Raw genomic sequence first — 10,282 nt, 5'->3', positions numbered from 1 at the left:
TATAAACTTTTTTTATGAGATATTTTATTTTTTCCGTTACATGTAAAGATAGTTCTCAACTTTTGTTTATACATGCTTTACAATTTCAGATTTTTCTCCCTCCCATCCCTTCCCTCCCCCCTCCCCTAGACAGCAGGTAATCTGATATAGGTTATATCTATATATCTCTATACATATACATATATATATATATACACATATATATACACATAATAACATTAATCCTATTTCTGCATTAATCCTGTTACAAGAGAAAGAATCAGAGCAGTGATGCAAAACCTCAAAATAGAAAAAAAAAAACAACAGCACCCAAAACAAAAGAAATAATATGGTTCAATCAGCATCTATACTCCACAGTTCTTTCTTTCTTTTTTTTTTTCTTGGATTTGGAAATCCTCTTCTATCATGAGTTCCCTGGAACTCTTCTGTACCATTGCATTGGTGAGAAGAATATAGTCCATCACAGTAGGTCAACACTCAATGTTGATGATACTGTGTACAATGTTCTTCTGGTTCTGCTTATCTCACTCATCATCAACCCACGCAAGACCCTCCAGGTTTCTCTGAACTACTCCTGCTCATCGTTTCTTACAGCACAATAGTATTCCATTGTCTTCATATACCACAACTTGTCCAGCCATTCCCCAATTGATGGGTATCCTCTCAACTTCCAATTCCTTACCACCACATAAAGAGCAGCTGTAAATATTTTTGTACATGAGGGTCCCTTTCCCCTTTCCATGATTTCTTTGGGAAAAAGACCCAAAAGTGGTATTGCTGGGTCAAAGGGTATGTACAGCTTTATCGCCCTTTGGGCATAATTCCAAATTGCTCTCCAGAATGGTTGGATCAGTAAACAGCTCCACCAACAATGCATTAATATTCCAATTTTTCCACAGCTTCTCCAACATTTATTATTTCCCTTTTTGGTCTTTTTGGCCAATCTGATAGGTGTCAGGTGGTACCTCAGAGTTGTTTTAATTTGCATCTCTCTAATCATTAGAGATTTAGAGCATTTTTTCATATGGGAATAGATAGCTTTGGTTTCTTCATCAGAAAACTGCCTGTTCATATCCTTTGACCATTTCTCAATTGGGGAATGACTTGGATTCTTATAAATTTGATTTAGTTCCCTATATATTTTAGAAATGAGGCCTTTATCAGAGGTACTGGCCATAAAATTTATTTCCCAGCTTTCTGCTTCCCTTATAATTTTGGATGCACTGTTTCTGTTTGCACAAATTTTTTTTAATTTAATGTAATCAAAATCATCCATTTTGCATTTTATAATATACTCTATCTCTTGTTGGTCATAAACTGTTTTCCTTTCCAAAGATCAGAAAGGTAGACTATTCCTTTCTCTCCTAATTTACCTATGGTATCACCTCTTATGTCTAAATCATGTATCGATTTTGAACTTATTTTAGTATAAGGTGTAAGATGTTGGTCTATGCTTAATTTCTACCATACTGTCTTCCAGTTTTCCCAGCAGTTTTTGTCAAATACTGAGTTCCTATCCCAGAATCTGGAGTCTTTGGGTTTATCGAACACTACATTACTAGTGTCATTTATTACTGAGTTTCCTGTGCCTAACCTATTCCATTGATCTGCCCCTCTAGTTCTTAGCAAGTCCCAGATAGTTTTGATGACTGCTGCTTTATAGTAAAATTTCAGGTTTGGTACCGGTAACCCACCTTCCTGTGAATTTTTTTTTTTCATTATTTCCCTGGATATTCTTGATTTTTTGTTTTTCCAGATGAATTTTGTAATTATTTTTTCTAGCTCTATAGAATAATTTTTAGGTGGTCTGATTGGTATGGCACTGAATGAGTAAATTAATTTAGGTAGTATTGTCATTTTTACTATATTAGCTCTGCCTATCCATGAGCAATTGATATCTTTCCAATTATTTAGATCTGATTTGATTTGTGTGAAGAGTGTTTGGTAGTTGTGTTCATAGAGTTCCTGGGTTTGTCTTGGCAAGTAGACTCCCAAGTATTTTATATTATCTACTGTTACTTTAAATGGAATTTCTCTTTCTATCTCTTGCTGCTAGACTTTGTTGGTCATGTATAGAAATGCTGATGATTTATGTGGATTTATTTTATATCCTGATACTTTGCTAAAGTTGTTAATTGTTTCAAGTAATTTTTGACTTGATTCTCTAGGATTCCTTAAGTATACCATCATATCATCTGCAAAGAGTGATAGTTTTGTTTCCTCCTTGCCTATTCTAATTCCTTTAATTCCTTTCTCTTCTCTGATTGCTATAACTAACATTTCTAGTACAATAATAAATAATAGGGGTGATAATGGACATCCCTGTTTCACCCCTGATCTTATCTCCACTGCATATAATACTTGCTGATGGCTTTAGGTAGATACTATTTATTATTCTAAGGAAAGCTCCCCCTATTCCTAAACTCTCTAGTGTTTTTATTAGGAATGGGTGCTGTACTTTGTCAAAAGCTTTCTCTGCATCTAATGAGATAATCATATTATTTTGGTTGGTTTTCTTATTGATGTGGTTGATTATGTTAATAGTTTTTCCTAATGTTGAACCAGCCCTGCATTCCTGGTATAAATCCCACCTGGTCATAATGTATTATCCTGGTGATCACTTGCTGTAATCTCCTTGCTAATATCGTATTTAAGATTTTAGCATCAATATTCTTTAGGGTAATTGGTCTATAATTTTCTTTCTCTGTTTTTGCTTTGCCTGGTTTTGGTATCACCACCATATTTGTGTCATAAAACAAATTTGGTAGAACTCCTTCTTCACCTATTTTTCCAAATAATTTGTTTAATATTGGACTTAATTGTTCTTTAAATGTTTGGTAAAATTCACCTGTGAACCAATCTGGCCCTGGGGATTTTTTCTTAGGGAGTTCATTAATGGCTTGTTCAATTTCATTTTCTAATATGGGTTTATTTAAGGATTTTATTTCCTCTTCAGTTAATCTGGGCAGTTTGTATTTTTGTAAAGATTCATCCATTTCATTTAGATTGTCATATTTATTGGCATACAGTTGGGCAAAAATAATTCCTAATTATTGATTTAATTTCCATTTCATTGGTGGTAACATCACCCTTTTCATTTTTGATACTGGTAATTTGTTTTTCTTCTTTCTCTTTTTTAATCAAATTAACCAATATTTTATCTATTTTATTGGTTTTTTTTTTCATAAAACCAGGTCTTAGTTTTATCTAGAGGTTTTTGCTGAGTTTTTTGCTTTCGATCTTATTAATTTCTCCTTTAATTTTCAGGATCTCTAGTTTAGTATCTAATTGGGGATTTCTAATTTTGGTATGTTGTCTCATTATTGTCATTCTCTTGGATATAGTTATTGATTGTTTCTATGATTTGTTGTTTGACCCATTCATTCTTTAGAATGAAATTATTTAGTTTCCAATTGATTTTCATTCTACTTTTCCCTGGCTCTTTCTTACATGTAATTTTTGTTGCATCATGATCTGAGAAGGATGCATTTACTATTTCTGCCTTTCTACATGTGACTCTGATGTTTTTGTGCCCTAATCATGGTCAATTTTTGAAAATGTGCCATGTACTGCTGAGAAAAAGGTATATTCCTTTCTATCCCCATTCAATTTTCTCCAGACATCTATCATGTCTAACTTTTCTAGTAATCTATTCACCTCTTTCACTTCTTTCTTATTTATTTTTTGGCTAGATTTATCTAATTCTGAGGGGGAGATTCAGATCCCTCACTAGCATAGTATCACTGTCTAATTCCTCTTGTAACTCATTTAACTTCTCCTCTAAGAACTTGGATGCTATACCACTTGTCAAATACATATTTAATATTGATATTACTTCATTATCTATAGTACATTTTAGCAAGATGTAGTTTCCTTCCTTATCTCTTTTAATGAGATCTATTTTTGCCTGCACTTTGTCTGAGATAAGGATTGCTACCCCTGCTTTTTTTACTTTAGCTGAAGCATAATATATTCTGCTCCAGCCTTTTACCTTTACTCTATGTGTATCTCTCTGGTTCAAATGTGTTTCTTGTAAACAGCATATTGTAGGATTCTGGTTTTTAGTCCACTCTGCAATTCACTTCCATTTTATAGCAGAGTTCATCCCATTCACATTCACAGTTATTATTATTGACTGTCTATTCCTCCCCATTCTATTTAACCCCTTTTTGCTTTTCCCCTCTTCTTTCACCCTATTCCTCCTCACTGATGTTTTACTTCTTGCCCCTGCCTCGCCCAATCTGCCCTCCCTTTTATCACCCCCCTCTCTTTTCTTTACCCTTTTCTTCCTTGCTTTTGTCCTCTCTTCTCTTGGTCCCCCCTTTGCCTTCCCCTTTTGCTTCCCTAAAGAATGTGCTAAATTTCTTTATCCCAATGAACATATATGTTATTCCCTCTTTGAATCAAATGTAATGAGATTAGGGTTGAAACAATGTTCACCCCTCCTTTCTTTCCCTCTATTGTAATAGTTTTTTTTTCACCTCTTTATATGATATAATTCATCCCATTCCACCCCCCCTTCCTCTCCTCCCCATAGACTCCCTTTTTAACCCCTTAATTTTATTTTGTATCATCACATCAAAGACAATTTATATTTATACCCTCTGTGTAAAGTCCTTCTCTCTGCCCAAATACATTTACAGTTCTTAAGGGTTATGTGTTTTATCTTCCCGTGTAGGAATATAAACAGTTTAACAGGGTAACCTTTTTTTCCCCCTCTGTTTACCTTTTTAAACTTCTCTTGACTCTTGTATATTGAGTTCGAATTTTCTTTTCAGTTCTGGTCTTTTCACCAGGAAAGATTGAAAGTCCCCAATATCATTAAATGTCCATCTTTCCCCCTGAAAGAGAATGTTCAGTTTTGGGGGGTAATAGATTCTTAGCTGCAATCCCAGCTCCTTTGCCTTCTGGAATATCATATTCCAAGCCTTGCAGTCCTTTAATGTTGAAGCTGCCAGGTCCTAAGCAATCCTGACTGTAGCTCCATGATATTTAAATTGCTTCTTTCTGGCTGCTTGGATTATTTTCTCCTTCACCTGATAATTCTGGAATTTGGCTATAATATTCCTTGGAGTTTTCCTTTTGGGGTCTCTTTCAAAAGGTGATTGGTGGATTCTTTCAATGATGATTTTATCCTCTGATTCTATGATATCAGGGCAGTTCTCCTTAATAATTTCCTGGAATATGGTGTCTAGATTCTTTTTCTGTTCATGGCTTTCAGGCAGTCCAATGATTCTCAAATTGTCTCTCTTGGATGTGTTTTCCAGATCATTTGTCTTCTCAATGAAGTATTTCACATTTTCTTCTACTTTTTTCATTCTTTTGATTATGCTTGACTGATTCCTGGTGTCTCATGGATTCCTTATCTTCCAACTGTCCAATTTTATTTTTTAAGGCATTGTTTTCTTCAGTGAGATTATGTACCTTTTTTTTCCATTTGGCCAGATGAATTTTTTAAGATATTGTTTTCTTTAATGAGATTATGCTCCTATTTTTCCATTTGGTGAAATGAATTTTTTAAGGCATTGTTTTCTTCAGGGAAATTATGCACTTTTTTTTTTTTTCCATTTGGCCAGTCAGTCTTTGTGCTTCCTTTTCCAAGCTGCTGATTCTTTTTTCATAGTTTTCTTGTTTTGCTTTCATTTCTCTCCCCATTTTTTCTTCTACCTCTCTCAATTGATTTTTAAAATCCCTTTTGAGCTCTTCCAGGAAGGCTTTTTGTTCTTGAGACCAATTTATCTTCCCTTGTGAGGCTTCACATGTAGGCAATTTGAGGGTATTGTCCTTATCTGAGTTTGTATTGGCTTCTTCCCTATTGATACAGAAGCTCTCAATGGAGAGGGCTTTTTTTTTGCTTCTTACTCATTACTGCAGCTTATTTATTTATTTTTTTAAGTTGAGGTCTGCTCTGGGGGCACCAGGGTCCCTGTTTTGGGTTTCTTGTGCAGGGGTATAGGTGCTGTGTGACCGGCTTTTTACTCTGAGGCCTTTATAGTGTGTGCAGTTTGCCCCCCTGCACTTCCTGTCTGAGCAAGCTCAGTCAGGCGCCTGATCCCACCTGTCCTGTTTGTGGCGCTACAATTGGCAACTTGAACTCTCGGCCAGTGCAGATAGGTTTTTCCACTGTCCCTCTTGGCCACCAGATTTTTGAGCCAGGTTCCAGGGGCCTCAGTTGTTCGGTTGTGGCCCGCAGCTCCTGCTGACTTGCCCCCGCCCCCTCGGCGCTGGGCTTCTGCCCTGCACTGGGCCTACCTTTTGCCCAAATCAGACCGACCTTTTCCTGAAGTCTTCTAAATTACCTCTGGTTGGAAGACTGTCTCTCTGTCTCTTTGCAGGTTCTGTAGTTTCAGAATATGTCCAGAGGCTTGATTTAATGTTCTATTTGAGGGAACAGAAGGAGAGCTCAGGCAGCTTGCTGCTTCCTCTCCGCCATATTGGCTCCCACAAGTATATTTTTAATTCTTTCATCAGCTACGACTCAGTGATTACATTTATAACTCCAGTATTAATATTGTCCAAATAACACAGGTTTTGTAATTTTTTAAAATTTTTTTCCAGCAACAAACATTTATTTTATTTTCCACTTACATGTAAGGGTAGTTTTAAACATTCATTTTCATAAGATTTAGAGTTTCAAATTTTTCTCCCTCCCTCCCTTTCCTCCCCACTCCACAAGATCGCAATCAGGTTATATATGTACAATCCACAAGCGTTCTTTTTATCAGTTCTTTCTATAGGGGTGCATAGTAAGCTTCTTCATTAGTTCCTTGGGATTGTCTTGGATCATTGCACTGCTGAGAGTAGTCAAGTCATTCACAATTGCTCATTGAACAATACTGCTGTCACTATGCACAATGTCCTCCCAGCTCTGCTCACTTCACTATATATCGATGTTCATTAGTCTTTCCAGCTTTTTTGGGACCATCCTGTTTGTCATTTCCTGTAGCAAAAGACCATTCCACTACAATCATATTACACAGATTTTACCATCATTCCTTAATTGGTGGACATTCCCTTGATTCTCAATACTTAGCCTCCACCAAGAGTTGCTATAAATATTTTTTGTACAATTTCCCCCCTTTTTTCTTTTTCATGATTACTATTGTATACTGTTTCCGTTCCAGCCTATTCCATTCCCCATGATATTTATTCTATTATCCATCTTCTTTCATCCTATCACTCTTCAAAAGGGATTTGTTTCTGTCTGTCCCCTCCTCCACTCTGCCCTTCCTTCTTTTGCCCTTTTCTCTTTATACCCCTCCCCTCCTATTTTCCCAGCAGGGTTACAGAGATTATTCCACCCAATTGAGTGTGTACATTATTCCCTCCTTGAGCCAATTCTAATGAGATTGAGGTCTTTGAGCCAATTCTGATGAGTGTTAGGCTCATTTACTCTCATTTACTGCCCAGATTAAATAGATTACTCTACCCAGTTGGGTGTGTCTATTAGTCCCTCCTTGAGGCAGCTCTGATGAGTTTAAGGTCTTTGAGCCTTTTCTGATGAGTGTAAAATTCATTTACTTCCCTGCTCCTCTCCCATCTCTTTCCTAACTCCATAAGCCTTTTCCTGTTACTTTTATGTAGGATTTCACTTCTGCTCTTCTCCCTCCCCCGTTGCATTCCCTTCAACCTTCAATTTAACCCTAAAGCTAAGTGACACAGTGGACAAACCAGCACCCCTGGACCCAGGGGGATCGCAGCCAAAACCCAGCCTCAGACACAAGACTGCCCACTGTATAACCCCAGGTATGTCCCCCAGCTCCAATTTTTTATGGTTCTCTAGGGTCTTGTATTTGAAAGTCAAATTTGCCATTCAGTTCAGGTCTTTTCATAACAAATATCTGAAAGTCTTCTTTTTCATTAAAGTCCCATTTTTTCCACTGAAAGATAATGATGAGTTTTGCTGGGTAGGTGATTCTTGGTTATAATCCCATTTCCTTTGCCCTTTGGAATATCATATTCCATGCTTTCTGGTCCTTTAATGTAGAAGCTGCTAGATCTTGTGTTATCCTGACTGGGGCTCTACAGTACTTGAATTATTTCTTTTTGACAGCTCACAATATTTTCTCCTTGACCTGAGAGCTTAGGAATTTGCCTATAACATTCCTAGGATTTTTCCCTTTGGGATCTCTTTCTGGAGGTGATCGTTGGATTATTTCAGTTTCTATTTTAGCTTCTTCTTCTAGAATTTCAGGGTAATTTCCCCTTAGAATATCTTGGAAGATGGTGTCTAAGCTCTTTCCTTGATCATGGTTTTCAGGTAGACCAATAATTTTCAAGTTATTTCTCCTGGACCTATTTTCCAGGTCAGCAGTTTTTCCCAGAAGATTTTTCACATCGCCCTCTATTTTTTTAATCATTTGGATTTGCTTTATTGTGTCTTGCTTTCTCATAAAATCACTGGCTTCCATTTGTTCAATCCTAATTCTTAGGCAATTATTTTCATCAGAGAGCTTTTGTACCTCCTCTTCCATTTGGCCAATTTGACTTTTCAAGCTGTTAGCTTTTTTCTCATGTCTTTCTTGCATCACCCTCATTTCTCTTTCCATTTTTTCCTCTGCCTCTCTAACTTTATCTTCAAAGTCCTTTTTGAGCACCTCTATGGCCTGAGACCAATTTGTCTTTTGCTTAGAAGCTTTAGGTATAGGCGCCCTGATGTTGACATCTTCCTGGGAGGGTGCCCCTTGGTTTTCCTTGTTACTGAAGAAACTTTCTATGGTCCTCACTTTTCACTGTCAGCTCATCTTGCCTTTCTTTTACTTGACTTTTAGCTCCTTAAAATGGGGCTCTGTTTCCAGGCTTCAGTATCCCAAGCTTAAGAAGTCCCAGGTGGTATGATTTAAGGAGAATCAGATTCTTCACTAGCCTGGCCTGTTCCCTGGTCCCTAGATGACTCCAGACCAACTTGCTAATCAACCAGCTTTGTGTGTTGTGGTTGTCAGCTCAGACAAGTCTGTGCCCCTCCCGCAGCTAAGCAACTGTTTGTTTTCTTCAGTGAAATTATGTGCTTCCTTTTCCAAGCTGCTGATTCTTTTTTCATAGTTTTCTTGTTTTGCTTTCATTTCTCTCCCCATTTTTTCTTCTGCCTCTCTCAATTGATTTTTAAAATCCTTTTTGAACTCTTCCAGGAAGGCTTTTTGTTCTTGAGACCAATTCAGCTTCCCTCGTGAGGCTTCACATGTAGACAATTTGAGGGTATTGTCCTTATCTGAGTTTGTGTTGGCTTCTTCCCTATTGATACAGAAGCTCTCAATGGAGAGGGCTTTTTTTTGCTTCTTACTCATTATTGCAGCTTGTTTATTTATTTTTTAAATTGAGGTCTGCTCTGGGGGCACCAGGGTCCCTGTTTTGGGCTTCTTGTGCAGGGGTATAGGTGCTGTGTGACCGGCTTTTTACTCTGAGGCCTTTATAGTGTGTGCAGTTTGCCCCCCTGCACTTCCTGTCTGAGTGCGCTCGGCCAGGCGCCCGCTCCTGGCGTCTGTTCCCGCCTGACCCATTCGTGGCTCTCCCGGCCAGTGCAGATAGGTTTTTCCACTGTCCTTCTTGGCCACCAGATTTTTGAGCGAGGTTCCAGGGGCTTCAGTTGTTCAGCTGTGGCCCACAGCTCCTGCTGACTTTCCCTGACCCCCTCAGTGCTGGGCTGCTGCCCTGCGCTGTGCCTCCCTTTTGCCTGAGTCAGACTGACCTTTTCCTGAAGTCTTCTAAATGATCTCTGGTTGGAGGATTGTTTCTCTCTGTCCCTTTGCAGGTTCTGTAGTTTCAGAATCCATCCAGAGGCTTGATTTAATGTTCTTTTTGAGGGAACAGAAGGAGAGCTCAGGCAGCTTGCTGCTTCCTCTCCGCCATCTTGGCTCCGCCCCCCCCCCCCCCCATGCTTAATAGCTATATGGACCTGTGTCATTCACTTAAACATCTTTCTGCCTAGGACAGCAGAAAACTGCAATTTTTTTTTTTTTGTTAAGAATCTCTTTTAAAGGCCTCATTTCTCAAATACTTAGATAACTGAGTAGAATTTATAAGAATAAAAGTCATTCCCCAATTGATAAATGGCCAAAAGACATGAACAGTGTTCAGACAAAGAAATCAAAGCTTTCTATAGTCCTATAATTGGGGAATGACTTTGATTCTTATGAATTTGAATTAGTTCCTGATATATTTTAGAAATGAGGCCTTTATCAGAAATGCTGGCTGTAAAAAATGTTTCCCAGTTTTCTGCCTGCCTTCTAATTTTGGCTGCATTGCTTCTGTTTGTACAAAACCTTTTTAATTTCATGTAATCAAA

The sequence above is a fragment of the Dromiciops gliroides genome, chromosome 3 (genome assembly GCF_019393635.1).
Source record: "Dromiciops gliroides isolate mDroGli1 chromosome 3, mDroGli1.pri, whole genome shotgun sequence".
NCBI lineage: Eukaryota > Metazoa > Chordata > Mammalia > Microbiotheria > Microbiotheriidae > Dromiciops > Dromiciops gliroides.
The sequence above is the reverse complement of the archived record's forward strand: the minus strand, read 5'-3'. Positions refer to the sequence as shown.